General features: G+C 43.5%; 1 protein-coding gene, 1 long non-coding RNA gene and 1 pseudogene across 3 annotated transcripts in view; 2 read left to right on the top strand and 1 right to left on the bottom strand.

Moving 5' to 3' along the window:
• Window positions 1–16497, top strand: part of CSTPP1 (centriolar satellite-associated tubulin polyglutamylase complex regulator 1) — a 156194-nt gene that overhangs the window by 98819 nt on the left and 40878 nt on the right. The window lies entirely within an intron of this gene.
• On the top strand, window positions 325–694 carry LOC112303357 (large ribosomal subunit protein eL34-like; annotated as a pseudogene).
• LOC123479568 (uncharacterized) lies at window positions 5872–15528 on the bottom strand. The gene is made up of 4 exons (XR_006655216.2): window positions 14692–15528; window positions 14506–14541; window positions 6535–6637; window positions 5872–5991 (listed from the first exon to the last, which is right to left on the bottom strand). It is a non-coding gene; the product is annotated as an uncharacterized lncRNA (long non-coding RNA).

The following is a 16497-nucleotide window of genomic DNA, read 5'->3' as shown; positions in this document are numbered from 1 at the left end:
CACAGCAGGCCAGTTTTACATAGCGAGTGGGGAAATAGAAATGTAACAGTTTAAATTAAAGTTGAGTTTAGCCCTGGCCAGATGGCTTGGTTAGTTAGAACATTGTCCCCTCTTGAAATGCCAAGGTTGCAGGTTGGATCCCCGGTCAGGGCACATTCAAGGATCAACCAATAAATGCATAAATAAGTGGAACAACAAAGTGATGTTTCGCTCGCTCTCCCTCTCTCCCCCTCTCTCACTCCACTCTCGCTCGCTCTCTACCTTCCTCCCCCTCTCTCAAATCAATAAATAAAAAATAAAATAGGGTGTTATTAGGTGTTCACAATGGTCCAGTGTGTGACATACCATCGGAGGCTGTCCGACAATACAACTGCTAACAAAACTAGGCTGTCCCGAGCCCCTGGCAATAGAATTGTTTACCTTTATACCAAAAAGGCCGGGAAAGCACCAAAGTCTTGTGGCCTGTGCCCAGGCCGACCTCGCGGAGTTCGTGCTGTGAGACCTAAAGTTCTAATGAGGTTGTCTAAAACAAAAAACATGTCAGCAGGGCTGTGGTGGGTCCATGTCTGCTAAACGTGTCCATGACAGGATCGAGCGTGCTTTCCTTCCTGAGGAGCAGAAAATCGTTGTGAAGGTACCAAAGGCACACGCGCAGAGTCCAAAAGCTAAATTGAACAAAAATGAAGCTTTTTGAGTAATAAAAATAATTTAAAGGCTTGTTCTGTTAAAAAAAAATAAAATAAAATAAAATTGAGTTTAAAAACTACCCAACTAAAAAAATTGATCAAGAAAAAGAGGCATGATAGCATGCACTGTAACAGTAAAACTACAAGAGAAGGAGACTGAGGACTGGGCAGCAAGGTGATGCGTCCGTCAAGAAGCTGAATCAGCTGAAGTTGATACAAAAAGAACAGGGGCTATAAGGAGACGGTGATTGTTTGCTCTATTTTTTCATTCTTTCACTCAACTAGCACTTATTGAGTGCCTCTTGTATGCCAGGCACTATTTTATAGATTCTTGAAGGTCATCTTTTTAAATTAACCATGCAATTATAGAGGAGTCACAGTTTCATTTTGGAATGAAAGAAAGTAATTATCACCGAAATAAAACTATTGTGTTATTTGGAGATATTTTTATTTTATTGATTGACTTAAACATTGCTCCTTTGCAGCTCATCACTCTGATTAAAGAAATAGATTTCTGAGGGGAAACGGCCTGCCCATGGCATGGCCAAGGCACAGTGCAGTCATCACTACACCTCCTTCCTGAAAGAACTTTCCCGTGATTGCTTAGCTCGGCCTTCAGAGCCTTTTGTAACACTTAAAAATCACCAAGGGGGAAAAAGGAAAGGGAGCTGGGTCAGCGTTTTAAAAGCCGTAAGGGGTGAGTTTGGTTTCAGTTGCCAATATTCAACAGGATTTCATCTATGAACTTTGTTCTCTTGTCCAACTCCAGTTTCCAGAGGTTTTCATTTTCCTTTGCTCTCTAGTCAAAAGGAAAAATACTCATATGATTGTTGGAAATACTGGAGCAGCCCGTTGTTTGGGGGACTTGAAACACCCTTTTTCCTCTCCCTTCAAAGCCTTAAATGATACTTGTTTCATTGAAGCTTACAGATCATTAAAAGCAGTTCTGCCAAGGTGATGTAATACATGTTTTAGCTTCCAGCAGAAATAAAAATCTCTACCAAACTAATCTTTGAGTCACAAAGAATTTTTCCTTTTCTGATTTTAGCATTTTGGGGCGTTCCAGGACCTCTTCACCACCTGTCGTACACAAAACTCCCATCTCTTCCTTGAGCCAAAAATGAACCTGATGCCACCTCCAACAACTGTGGATTCCTAGTCCTTTCCAAATATGTTATTATTTACCCATTTTATTCATCACAGAGCAGCTAGCTGCCAAGGAATAGTGCTCTGGAAAAACAGTAATAACACCATAGGAGAGCAGTAGTTATATGGACATCAAGAAGGCCAATGCAAGCCTGAATTTTTTTGCATCTTTGTGGCTTCAATTTAGAGTAACTGTGAATCGGCAGAGGCCAATCCATCTCTAGGCTTGACTCCCTTAAAAACTACATGACAATTAGGGATACCCTGCTTTCTGTTACTTCCAGAGAGAGGAACCTAATACAGTCAGACTAAAAAAAAAAAGGAAATAACATTTGTTGAGTGCCTGCAATGAGGCAAGGCACTTTTTAAAGTTATAATCCATAACAGTATCAAATTTAACCCTTATCACAACCCTCCTGGTATTCTTATCTCTATATGATAGAGAGGAAAACTGAGGCTCACAATTAATTTGTCCAAGGCCATATAATAAGCAGTAGAGAAGAGATTCTAAGTTGATTCTGTTTGGCTTCAAGGTTATACCTTTTCTACTACCTCTTTCTTCCTACATCTTTGACCAGTTCTCCCAGTGTCTTTCACAAGTTACTCTTCCTCTCTCCTCATCTTAAATAGTCGTCTTCCCCAGGGTTTCCCACTTGGTTCATGACTTTTCTCACTAAACATAGTTACTGAGAAGTCTCGTCTTCTTTTGACTTTTCCTACCACCTTAGACAAGTGACTTCTAAACTGTATGCTAGTCCTCAGCTCCCCCTGGACAGCAGACCCGTTCCTCTAGTGTCCTCAGACCTCTCTCTACTGGTGCATCTGACAGTCACCTCATTTTCAACGTGTCAGAAACAGCTCTTCGCCTTCTACCCTTGGATCTGTCTGCCTGTCCTCTTGGGTTCCCCATATCAGTCCCAGAGTTACAGTCTTACCATTCTGGATGCTCCTCCCCCACAACTCCCACATGCAGTCAGCTAAGAAGTCTGACTGATCCGACCTTCCAAACGGCTCTTAAACACCTGACCAGTCCTCTGGGCTCCCGTTATCACTGCCCCAGTCCTTATATGAACCTTTGCAGTCTCTCCCATCCATTTGGCTCCCGCTTCAGAGTCCAAGTGATCTATGTACAGAGAAAATCTGACTATGCTGCTTTTTTTCTTAAAGCAATTTAATGTGCCCCATCATCTCTAGAATGAAGCACCCAAGGCTTTCTATGACTGATCTCAGCTTCTCTCTTCAGCCTCAATTCCAGCAACTCCTTGCCTTACAATGTACTCTTCAATCCTATAAACTCTAGTCCTGGTAGTTCCCCTCACCTCATATGTCCTTTCCCGTGAGGATGCCTGTGTTTAGGCTCTTCGGGTAGCACGACCACCCCATCTTCTCACCTGGATAAACTCCCACTGCAGTACTCATCTTCTCCAGATGACCTTCCCTCGGCAGTCCCACCTCAGCCCATCAGGTGGGCTAAATCCTGTCTGCGTGTTCGGAGCTCCATGTCATTACATCACCAGCATGTTTTGAAATCAGTGTCTGTTTTCCCCATTATGCTAAGTTCTTTAATCACAGAGCCCATGCTGTATTGAGTTTTATGATCCCAGTGTCTAGTCAAAGGCCTGGTGCAGAGAGGGCTCCTAATAACTGTTTCACCTTAATGCAACAACAGTGTGCTATCTCTCGGAAACAACTTTTATATCAGAGGCTTAAACCAGACCCTTCTCTATGTAAATTAAATCTGACAACTATTAAAACACAAGGATATCGACCACAAAAACAAGGCAAAACAAAACCCAGCTCTATCAAAGATGGACAAAGGACCTGAATAGACATCTCTCCAAAGAAGATATACAAATGACCATAAGCTATGAATGAAATGAAAAGATGCTCAACATCCCTAATCATTAGAGAAATGCACATCAAAACTACAATGAGATAACACCTCACACCCATTAGGATGGCTGTTGTTAAAAAAATAATTGCCAGTGCTGGCAAGGATGTCCACAAACTGGAGCCCTTGTGTATCGTTGGTAGGAATGTGAAATGGTGTGCCTTCCATGGAAAACAGTATGCTGGTTCCTGAGAAAATTACCAATAGAATTGCAGTATAATTCAACAATTTCACCTCTGGGTATATATCCAAAAGAATTGAAAGCACAGTCTCAATGAGATATTTGTACACCCATAATCATAGCATCATTATTCACAGTAAATGTGGAAGCAACCCAAGTGTCTATCAGCAAATCAGTGGATAATTGGCAATTGTGGTGCATACATATAATGGAATATTATCGGCCTTAAGAAACAAAGGAAATTCTAACACGCTACAACATGAACCTGAAGACATCACGCTGAGTGAAAGACGCCAGTCGCAAAAAGACAAATACTGTGTGATGCCATTTGTGTGAGGTACTTAGAGTAGTCAAAAGCATAAGAGCAGAAAGGGGAAGGGTGGTTGCCAGGGGCTTGGGGCAGGGCGGAACGGGAGGTCGGCGTTTAACAGGTGCTGAGTTTCAGACCGGCAAGACGAAAAGCACTCTGGTGATGGATGGCGGTGATGGTCTCGTGGTGATGCGGCTGGACCTAATGCCACCGAGCTGCTCCACTTCTGTGTGCATACAAAAGTTGTCTATTCTTTTTTCATACTTTATATGTGTTTTACCACAATAAAAAAATCGAGAAAACAAAAGAAGACACAGGACAGGTGAAGAAGTCTAAAGGTTGGTAAGCGTCTTGAATCGGCACCACTGTGCCCCAGTAGAGACAGCATCCAACTGTCTCTTCACTGTCCTGCCGTAGGACCCAGTTAGCTCCCACACTGTGATCTGGGGTGGGGCCGGAGGGTCGGCCCCTTACGTAAGCACCCAAATGACTCTGGTGAACAGACAAATTTGGGGAACTACCTAGGCTCCATTATTGTAAAGCAGTGATTGAAGGACCCTTTATCTGGGTATTTTAAAAATAAGATTATTTTTTATTGTGAAAAATTCACATCATAAATTTACCATTTCAACCACGGATGTGTGTGATTAAGCAGCGTTAAGTACATCCACAGTGTTGCGCAGCCGTCGTCACTCTGCATCTCCTGAACTTCTTCATATCTGAGACTGAACCTCTGCTCTCTGTTAAACAGCAACCCCTACTTCTCCCCACCCCGCCGCAGCCTCGGTAACTTCGATTCTACTCTCCGTCTCTCCGAACTTGCCTATTCTAGGTACCTCATAAACGTGGGCAGATAATTGATTTTTAATGAAAGTTTAATTGCTTTCTTGCCTGGAGGCACTAGTCTGGGTGAAGGGGAGCAATCATTAATTGGGTGCCTTGACTTGATAAGCCAAGGTCAAATTCAGATTTCTTGGTTTATCTCAAGCAATAGGAAATTGTATTCATAAACTTTGGTTTCATGGAAATGTAACGATTCCTTTCATCCTAATTATTTTTATCATGACCTATGTGTTCATTGTAAAGTCTCTATTCATTCAAAATAGTCGCTGACTAGTTGATGATATTCAATCTGATTTTCTCATAAAAAAATAAGCATCTTTTTTGTGTGCGTACAAAAGTTGTCTTTACTCTTTTTTAATACTTTTTTAATTTTTCACTTACAATGGACATAAAATACTATATTAGCTTTGGTTGTGCAACACCATGATTAAACATTTATATAACTTACCAAGTGGTCACCTGGTAAGTCTGGTACCCACCTGACACCAGACACAGTTGTTACAACGTTATTGACTATATTCCCTGTGCTGCACTTTACATCCCCACAACTGTTTTTATAAATGGCAATTTGTACATAATAAGCATCTTTTTTAAAAAATCTCTTCTCAGTTATATCACTCTAAGGATTTTCTGCAGTGTCAAGGCCTACCAGAAAAAAATAAGGAGATTATTATTAAAATGGTTCCAAAATTCAAATACAGAGGACTTAAGGCTTTATAGTATCTTTTTATAAAAGGCATCACATACTTGAAATTTCAAACCATCCTGCCCACAATATTTAGCACTTGATACAGCCCTTTTGGCTTCTTCCGGGTGCCCCAGTGAAGCAAGGAACTTCTCCAGTGCCCAGCATAGTACACTGGGGAAAAGGCCCTTCATCTCGTCTAGAGCAGGGCTTCAAACATCCGTGCGGAGGCCAGGAAAGACCCACCCCCTGGAACATAGAGCAAAGAAAATGACTGTTGTGTTTGTTTTCACCATATTCCTCCAACTTTCAGGCCAACACTCTGTGACATACTCACCACCTTTATTGCCTGACAGTATAAGTCTCACAACTCGGTAGTATAGTGTGACAGCATGAATGGTGTTTTGTAAAAAACTATGGAGCAAATAGCCCTACTTGGACACTTAACCTTGCATTGTAAAATTGTTTTGATATCTGTTTCCCTGAGGTTGGACCACTGTATTGTGATAAACCGTTGGTCTAGTAGGTCTTCCTATTTAAAAAAAAAAAAAAAAAGTATTGAAGCTTCTAATTCTCAAACCTCTAAGGGCTCTTCTGATAACCTACATCAATCACTGTTTGAAATTGATCCTGGGATTCTACAACTGTTTGTCACCGACATTCTTTGTAAGTTTCAATGAATTACTTATCTTAAAAACAGAACTTTCCATACCACACTGTTCATTGAGCATAAAAGCAGGATAATACCACCTGTAGAAAAAAAAGGTCAGTGAGTCAGAACTGTTTCCTTACTTATATCTGGATTGGAAAATGCCTTCTTATCCTTCCTTCTGAATTTTCCCTTTGGGTTCCTGAGCCAGATATAAAGAATTGCTCTTCTTGGCAGCATCCATGTCTGTCAAGAGGAAATGGCAGAACACAACCTTTACCTGTGTGCTTGGAGGATCTGGCTCCCTGGAGAATCCCCAGAGTCCCCACCCACAGCCTCCTTGGGAAGTTCCTTTCCTAAAACTGTATTCATCAGACTTACATCAATATGCAGAGGAGACATCCTTCCTATTAAAAGCTTGCTTTTACTCCCACCGTGGTGGGGAAGGTGGTGAAGGGGAAATGGGAACTGGGCATAATATTGGCAAAAATGTTTTGAGTGCCTCAGATAAAAATGTTTGATAAGTACAATCTTATTTTTATTGCCTTATTATACTGCTCATTGGAGAATGTGTTTTCTTTGGTCACGTGCCAGTGAAAAAGATTAGCCTTTTCCTGAATCTAGGATCGTTTCTTTAACTAGCTTTGTGGGTAGCATAAGAGGGACAAATGCTGCTGAAATGAACAAGTCAGGATTGGAGCACACTGACGCTCACTTCCACTCATTCTCCAGTTCACTGATAGATGCTGTAGCCCACATGAGCAAGGGTTTGGGGGGGCTCTCTTTCCCCACCTAATCCGAGTTGGAGTATTTGCAGTTTAGTTCCTTTGCTCTGATGTCCAAGACTTTAAAGGATTTGCCCCCACCCCCGTTTGTTTCTGTTTTGTGGCATCCAGGAGGAAACGGTCTTTCATTTAAATGACTCTTCTGCAATGAAGAGTCCCTTTTTCGATTTCCATACCTTGAATATTCTAGTTTTTATTTTAGTCCAGAATAGTTATAAGTTTCATTTTCTTTGAGGCTGTGTCAAGTTTTATTTCTTTTTCCCTCTCTCAAATTTGTCCCTGGTTTACAGCAAAAGAAACCACTAGCATAATAGTTCTGTATCAGAAGCTAGTTGAGCTTAATGGATATAGTACTTAGACCTTTGCCTTCATGTGTTTATGTTGATCTAGGGTGTATCTTTTGGCTCTGGGAATTCTGAATTCAAGTTGAAGCCTTTAACCCGTCATTAGCTCATCTCCATCTCTCCAAACAAAAAGGAAACAAACTTTGATTGCACTGTGAAGGACTAAGGTCACACATGAGGGCACATTTATTGCAGATGATGTATTTCAATGTCGTACTGAGTTCCTAAGCAGTATTGCAGAGTGTCCTTCCCTGAAGTTCTTTGTTTTGTTTTTAATAAGTAGAGTCTGGCTGTGAGGAATGAATTACGTACACATCTGCTTGAAAGCATGAGATGGACAAGTTATCTCTTGAAGTCACTCTTTAGAACAAATATGCTGTATTTTGTTCTGAGGGAATTTTAACACCAGCTTAATTGGGAGAATTAAATGAGCCCAAGGCTAGTCTATGGAGAAGAGCCCTCTCAGACAGTATTTTTTTAGTGAGTTTGCCAACCTCTAATTCCCACTCACAGCAAGTTTCAAATAGGGATAGTTTAAGATGTGGTCAGTTTCCATGACTCCTAAATAAAATATGAATTTCTCATGTTTTGTGGGAGATCTTATTTTAGCCTTTGCATCTTCTGAGGAGCAAATTATCATTTAATATGTCCCATCTGATCCTACAAAATGGTGCTATTCATCTTACAGAAGAAACCTTTTGTGTGCCTCCCTGTGTGGTAGACTGTGCTACCTAAGCCATTCGCTTGTGCAGCGGTGACCTTTAGGACAATAGCCTGCTTCTCTTCCTCTCTCCTTATCAGTTCTTATTTGTTAGTGGCTCCCTTTGCTTTTGCGCTGTTAGATGGAGAAAAGGGGTTGGCAGAGGCAGAACAACCTTTATAAACTTTTTTCTAGCAGGATTCCAGGATCCTAGATTAAAGTAGGATCTAGAAGACATAAGGTCCAGAAATCCTCAGAGTGACCTTGTGTGACAGATAAGATTTTTACATGAAGAAACGTCAGTCCCTGTGACCTAAATTAAGCTACCTAATCTCTCCATGTCATTATTTCTCTACTTGTAAAAGGGGAATAGCAGTGCCAATCATTATCTTCCTCTGGAGTCTGGGAGAAATTTCATAATGAGATAATGAACTTAATTCTACTCTTACAGGGGAATAGATTGTTGACTTTTAAGAGAGTGAACTATTTGGGGGTCCCTAAGGGACCTGACAATCTATTACCTCTTCCAGCACTAAAATAGGACTATTGTAAAAAGCTAACCCACAGCCAAAAAGTTAGCCATTTATTCTGTGGGTAGATCAGGTCCAGTGTGAAAACAAGGATCTTGGTCTCTTCTTGGGAAGAACTCTCACTAGATGGGCACAAAGATGTCTTTCTCTCTCTCTCTCTCTCTCTCTCTCTCTCTCTCTCAAATCAGAACAGGGATGTAATTGTTTGATGGTTCACTTTGGGAGAATGTTAGGTTCAATCCTAGAACACATTAAATCAGTTGATATACTTTTTAAAAATCTCTAGAACATGAGTTCTAAATGGGAGCAATATTGCCCCTAAGGGAGCAAATATTGGTTGTTTGAGAGGCAAAAAAAAAAAAAAATTGGATATTACAGTGGTTTGTGGATCTGTGGCCCTCCAGTCCAACACACACACAGTGTATATATGGTGTTAACATTTCATGGAAGTGGGCACTTGGAGAAAATGTCTAAAAAGTCAGGGCAGGGGCAATAAGCAAAGGGAAAAAAATGGTTGAAAAACACTGCTGTAGTCTAGGACAAGAATATAGTTGTCAGTTTGCTCTTCCAGACATATTTGTCCCTAAGCAGAGGTGAGCTGCAGACCGCGGGGCGCAATGCACGTTGCTATTGATTCCTTCAGTCCAACAGGAACTGAGTTCATAGAAAACTTGAAAGAGATGAAATCGTACCCTAAGGGATGATGATTTCAGACAGACAACTCAAACATAACATCTACCCGTTAGAACCAATACTTTGTACTTATATAAATGCGGTTAAATCTTTAAGGTAAAAGATTCCTTTTTTCTCCTGCCTATTTAGCCTTACAGAGAGGCACATCAAGGGTAGGCATGATCTTCAAAGTACTTCACAGAAAAAGCCAGATTGGGAGAAAGGAGAGGGTGTGGACCCCGCAGGCAGGAAGGGAATAATTATCTAAATAGTAGTGTAAAGTGCAAAGCAACAAAGACAGAAAATACAGTGGGAATTGGCATTTAAGTAGTAAGAAATTTTATTTTTAAAAAATTTTAATCCTCACCCAAGGATATATTTATTGATTTTAGAGACAGAGGGAAGGAGAGAGAGAGAGAAACATCGATCAGTTGCCTCTCATACACGCCCTGACCAAGGATCAACCTGCAACCTAGGTATGTGCCCTGACCGGGGATCGAACCCACAACCTTTTGGTGCACAGGACAGCGTTCTAACCAACTGAGCCACCTTGCCAAGGCATGTAAGAAACTTTAAGTTTGATGTTGCTACTGATCTTAATAAACCTTTATATATCCAAAGACTTTCTTTCATCTTCCTCATGTCTTACATAGTTTTTTCATACTTTTTGAATGGATGAGATGACCCAAAATTGACTTTTGTGTACTATGAAATTTGCAAGAGTCTCTGTATTCTGTTAGGCTCAGAAGCCCTGACATATTAGAATGGCCATATTTTAAAAATATATATTTTCCCTTGGTCTCTGGCTCTCTGTTGCTTAATCATCCTATTGTTTGATATTCATACTCATAACTTAGAGGAAAGAGAAACTGATTTTTTTCTTCTCTGCTTATCCACTTCATATTGATGCTCTGAACAATGAGTACTTTTTATCCACGCCAAGCATTTGCTAAGAATTAATTGCTGTGGGCATTTAACTGCCTTACAGAAATCTACCCCAGTGCCCCAGCTGGGTGGCTCGGTTGGTTGGATCCTTGTTGTGTGCGGCAAAAGGTTGTGGATTCAGTTCCCAGCAGGGCACATACCCAGTTTGTGCATTCGATCTCCAGTCGGGCACATACAGAAGGCAACCCATCTGCTGTTTCTGTCTCACATCAACGTTTCTCTCTCTCCCCCTCTCCTTTCCCCTCCTCTTCCTGTCTCTCTAAAGTCAATGAGCTTGTCCTCTGGTGAGGATTAAAAGAAAATGCCCCAGTCCCCTGTTTATTGATTTCTTAAGATCATAGAAGAAAATGAAATGGATTGGAGAGAGGCTTTCAAGCCTTCTGATACCCATGGGCGCACTCATCTCCACCCCCACCCCCAGTTCCAAAATCTAACGTGTCCCCTTCCTCGTTCCTCAGATCCCCGCCCTTCGGCTTGTGTCTGTTACCCACTGGGTGGGTATGACCAAATCTTAGTCACACTGTGGCCCCAGCAGCGGGCTTCTCTCTCCCCCATCACATTGCAGACATTCTCTTCACATCATTTTGTCCCCTCTGCTGCATTCCCTCCATTTGGCTTCATTCCCTCTGTGCAACCTTCTGTTTCAAGGGACAGGAGTTTGCCAAGGAGATGTTGGCAGAGAGGGGCCGGTACTCTCCTTTCTGTCTGAAGAGCCCAGTGTCACTCATTAGCATATGAGAAGAATGGTTGTAAATAAACATCAAATGAGGTTAAGGAGCTGCAGCTCATCAATATTAATGAAGTTCACCTCACAGCCTTGGAGTGAGGTGCTGATGGCTCTAGTCACAAGAAGCAGTTTCATAAGAGCCCCCCGGGTTACAGGGCAGGAAGGTTAGATTCAGCCTCCAGATGGACGTTTGTCATCTTACCACCCAGGAACGCTGCAGAGAAAGGCTGTCTGATACCAGACCTGTACTTGCAGGTCACTCTTGTGTTCAGATTACATCTGGTTGTCTAAACAGGTGGGAGGCCAGAGGAGGAAGGCTGTATCTGCTAAACCAGTCTCAGGTGGGAAAGCTCCATGTCAGTCTGCAGTTCCAGAGTACTAGGCTTTGATCTCTCATTGCCCCTTTCATCTGTAACCCCATGGACCTCAAACCCTTGTTTCCAGTGCTCTGATGGAAGATCTGGAGACTTCCTAAGCCCAGCCTAGTAAAGGGACGGAGAAACTCCATTTCATGCAGCTCATGTGCCAACTACCAGTTTGGTCCCTCCACAGAGCCGCATTTGATTCCTGGGCCTCTCTTCAGAAGATTCAGAGAGTAGCAAGTATGGCTGTCATTTGTTGAGCACTTACTTTGTCCCTGGAACTGCACTAAATATTGTTGATGGTGTAGGCTCCTCACACTAATCCTGTGAGGCTGATTCACAGGTGGGGAAAGTGAAGCTCATGGGTTTTATGTAACCTGTCTGAGATCACATATGTAACAAGTAACATCTCTATTAACTTAGAGGTCCATGTTCTTAATCACTGCACTCTCTGGCATCTCGAAGTCAGTCATATCTCTTTTATAAGATGTGTGCCCTTTCTTTTCCAGCAGAAGAGACCAAACATAAAGTAGTTCTCTGAAATAGAACCGGAGGGCTTTAGAATTAATTTTTTAGCCCTGGCTGGTATGGCTCAGTGGATTGAGTGCCAGCCTGTAAACCTAAGGGTAGCCGGTTCAATTCCCAGTCAGGGCACATGCCCGGGCTGCCAGCCAGATCCCCAGTGGGGTGCGTGTGAGAGGCAACCACACATTGATGTTTCTCTCCCTCTCTTTCTCCCTCCCTTCCCTTCCCTCTGAAAATAAATAAATAAAATCTTTTTTTTTAAAGAATTTTTGAAAAAATCAAAACACCTTTTTGAAACCATTTTTACAAAGGAAACTTTCACTAGATGTGTTTTTCTTTGTGTATAAATTTGGGGCAATGGTACATGTGCTTTGAGAGTGTGTGTGTTAGGTAGCAATGATACTAATTTATACACCTTATCAGGCCAGTTTCTTTTATGATGAAGCACACACCTTTCCCGAGATCAAGGACTGTGGAACACAAAGAGGCCGCCTGGCTCTCACTGCCGATTGGCTGATTGAAGTCTATGATCCTAGCCTCAATTACACTGTTTCAACAATTGAACACTGGCTTATTGCCTGAAGTTCATACTATCAGCTTCTTTATCTATGATCTCCTTTGGGGCAGGAAGGAGAACCTGACGCTTCATCAAATGGCTGTTATCACAAAAGCTACACCTGATTGTTTTTAAAGAGCAACTCTTAGTAAAAGGATCTGGTAGTGAAACAGCCACTTATTTTCCTCTCCTTTCCTCCTTGAAAACTCAGGGACCTTACTTGGTAATTTTTACTTAGGCAGAAAGCCCAGGAATGTTTCCACAGAATGGCACCCAAAGCCCACCCATGCAGGAGCCCTTCCTGCCACCAAGGTAACCAAGACTGGGAAGCAATTGAAACTGGGCCTTCCTTTCCCAGGCCTGTGGCTGTCAGCTTGGCTCAGAAAAAGCAGACTGATGACTTTGTCTCCTCACCCAATCACACTACCACACAGTTCTCGTTTGAGCCTGAAGTCACATGGTTATGCCGCTTATGGCCAAACAAGGATGCGCTGTTTCCAGTTCTTTGCAGCCTGGGTTTGGTCTGGACATTCTTAGCTGAAACCATCAGGGCCCCCAAACCCTGAAGCTTTTCCAGGGGAAATTGCGTGCAGTGGTGGAGAGGAGGCACAGAGCTGTGCAGTGGAGCAGCGGATGGAGTGCAGTCGGGGTGTTTGCGAGAGCCAAGGGGTTAGTTCATTGCTGCTTTGTATACTCAGGCACACCAGAAAACTCAGATTAATAGGCTGTTTATTCTGCAGCATGTTCCTTGAATCAAAGGCTCTGGATGGTACTATTAAAGAGCGTTTGTGAGAGCACCCTGGAACACTCCTCCTGGGCTCCGCTCGCTGAAGAGGAACGACCGAGTCCTTTCATCTCCTGGGCAGCATCCCTCCTGCTCGCTGCGCACTGCAGTACAGAGGTCTGCAGGACCTTTGTTAGAGACAGAGTCTTTTGTTCGGTCTTTATGAGGTCCCATTACCTACCGCACCTTGGTCTGTTGGACTCTAACTATTTCATGTTCTCGTCTTCGAGCTACCTGAACCTAATGAAAGCAGTCCACCTCAGTTTTGTTTTGTTTTGTTTGGGGGGGGAGGGTTTCTGGGGGGGGTGGAGGGTGTTTTTGTTTTGTTTTGTTTTTGGTGGCTCTGCTGGACACTAGTTCTCTGGTCAGTATTGTCATCTATTTTTTTTCACGGCTGTTTAAAGGACTTTTGCCAGAAGGGAAACATCCATCCACCTGAACCTATCCTGTGAAGCAAATGAAGTTTTTTGACTATTAGAAGATCCTCCTGAAATGTAGGGAAGTGTCTTCAAACCTGAAGTGCATTGAAATACAGTGAGTTATGAAAGCATCACTTTCTCCACTCCCACCCACTGCAGTAGAGATTTATATTGGAGAAAGTCAAAAATTTAGGAGCAAAACAGCTTCTCCACGCCACCCCCCCCAACTCCCCTTCAGCGGCAGCATGCTGTCCCGTGAGTATTCACTGCACTCTGCTCCCTCTGGCAGCCACACTTTTCCTGTGGCCTGGAAAATATTGTATTTCGGGCCTTCCCCAACTTCTGTGTGTGCGCACGCACCCCACAACCACACTCCTTGTGGGCGTGCCTTTAAGGCAGAGGCATCCGGTTTATCGCGGGGCGCTGGAAGCTCACTATAGACAGTGCACACACTCACACGTGTGGCAGCCGTGCCTATCAGACAAATGCAGTGCAAATCAGAAGCAGTCGTTCTGAATCTGGCACGACCCTTGATTACCACAGCCAGAGGCCCGAAAATGAAATTGAGGTCATATATCTGGGGTTAGAACGCTAGGAACCATCTGGCATCGCAGAGCCCAAGGATCCCCCAGGGAGGTGCACCTTGGGACAGTGGGAGTCCTCTCGTCCAGAAGATGCTGTCCCCTCACGTCCCTACAAAAGCAGCACAGCTGTCTGGATGAGGACTTGCCACATACACACTCAGACCAAGATACATATACACACCCTGGCGTTTCGCCTGGTTCCTTCCGTGAAGTCCATCTGTTTATCCAGTTCCAAATCCCAGCAGGCAGTCACCAAAAAGTAAATAGTGAGAAGGGACAGGGTTTTTTTTCTTTCTTTCTAGATAAACATGTTCCAATGAACAAAACAGATTTTACAAACACATTCCATCTAGTAAATCTTACCTACCAGCTGTGTGAGAAGGGCTCAGAGGAGAGAAGGATGAGGCGTGGGGGGTCTCAGGACTTGATTAGGAGAATTTGGAAGTTCAGAAATCCACGAGGCATGGGAAGTTCAGTACTATCCACTTGTTGTAGATGGAGATCAGCTTCTGTCCTTCAGTGTATCCCCCTCGTCCGGAACCCGGGACCTGTGGCAGGCTTGCCAAAGATAAAAATCTGGCTGCGGATATCAGCTGCTTCAGTGATAGGGCCTGTGTTTCTGAGTGCGCCCTCCTCTCCCGCTGACCTTGCTCTCTCCCACTCCCTGTAACGCTCCTCTGGAGTCAGACAATGGAACATCGCCCTAGGGCCCGGCCACCCATCTCTGCCTCACCCCTTCAGCTGAGACAGTGAAGGACTGTGTGTAGATGAAGACCGAGCGTGGATTCTGCAGATAGGGGACAAGCACAAGAGATTGACCGTATGCCTGAGAGGTGGCTGGATATTTGTGTGTCCTGATTCGATGTCGAATGGGCTCACTGTACCATACAGGAGTTGTTTTTTAAAAATGTTCTCATTCCTGTTTGCGGGTCAGATGCTTTGGATAATCCGGTGGAATTCTCTCTGCTGGACTGCTGGGTGCTGCCAGACAGAGTGCTAAATCCTGTCAGTTGGCGACTCGCAGTGATGATGTGTGAAACAATGCTGCGATTTGGACACCCTGCGCTCATTCACACGGACCGCTGTGCCAATTAACCACAGGAGTGACGTGCAGCAGCAAAGGGGGATAAAGCAGTTTCTGCGGCCCTTGCCTTGTCTTCACTCTGGATCAGAGTACCTGCTTGGGCTCCCACCTGCCCCAATGCCAGTGTGTGTCTCCAGTAACTGTAAGCCTTGGAATTCTGTTGTGTTCAACATCGTGCCTTTCCCGGGCCTCGTAGCACGATTTCTGTAACAGCTTGTAACATGCCAGAGACAGAGAAATAGCATTTATGTGCAGAATAGGGAAGTGCGAAGCAACGCACTCCACCGCCGGTTCCCATCTCCAGCCTTTGCGTTCGCCGGCCTCTCTGTCCCCAGCGTGCATGCCTTGCTCCTTCTCATCCTGTTAGGGCTCAGCTCAGATGACACCTTCTCCAAGAGGCTATCCTTGACCACCCCGTCTAATGTCCCCCCTCAGTCACTCCATGACCCACCACCCTGCTTTACTTATGTCATTGCCTTGTCACTTTCTACAAGTATTTTGTTTGTTTGTCTACTTGTTTGTTGTTTATCTCCCCGCTCCTATACACACTGGAATGTGAGCTGCATAAAAATAGGGATTTTTGTCTCTTACCCACTGCTATTTCCTCAGAACCTATCATTGAATAGGTAGGTAGGGATGTAGCAATTAAGAACTTCCAAAGCAAATATATGGTTACTATCAGGAGGTGGTAAAGGCAGACAAACAAATAGTTTGAAGAATGGAATAAAAATACTAGATTTCTCATTCGTTTTCATAATGGTTTGAATTATAGATTGACAGTGTTGGGTCAAAGGTCACATAAATTGAGTGGCTCTTCATTTCTTCTGATTCAGACTAAACTGCTCCCTGTTGAGTAGATTAAGTCAGGGTCATGGAGACCAAGTGCCACATTCTTCCTTACCAAACTGGCATCATTGAGGCCACAAAAGATGCCCACTTCCAGATTTTCACTGGATGGTGCCTAGCTCTGCTTCCCCCGGGGAAGGCACCAGAGGAAACTGGCACAACAATCTGGAACAGTGGAAAGCCCCGCCTGGGCATCTCCATCCTGCCTTTATTACGTTCTTGCCCGCTTCTGGTTCCCAAAGA

This window comes from Desmodus rotundus, chromosome 5 (assembly GCF_022682495.2).
Source record: "Desmodus rotundus isolate HL8 chromosome 5, HLdesRot8A.1, whole genome shotgun sequence".
Classification (NCBI taxonomy): domain Eukaryota; kingdom Metazoa; phylum Chordata; class Mammalia; order Chiroptera; family Phyllostomidae; genus Desmodus; species Desmodus rotundus.
This window is presented reverse-complemented; position numbering and strand designations above follow the sequence as displayed.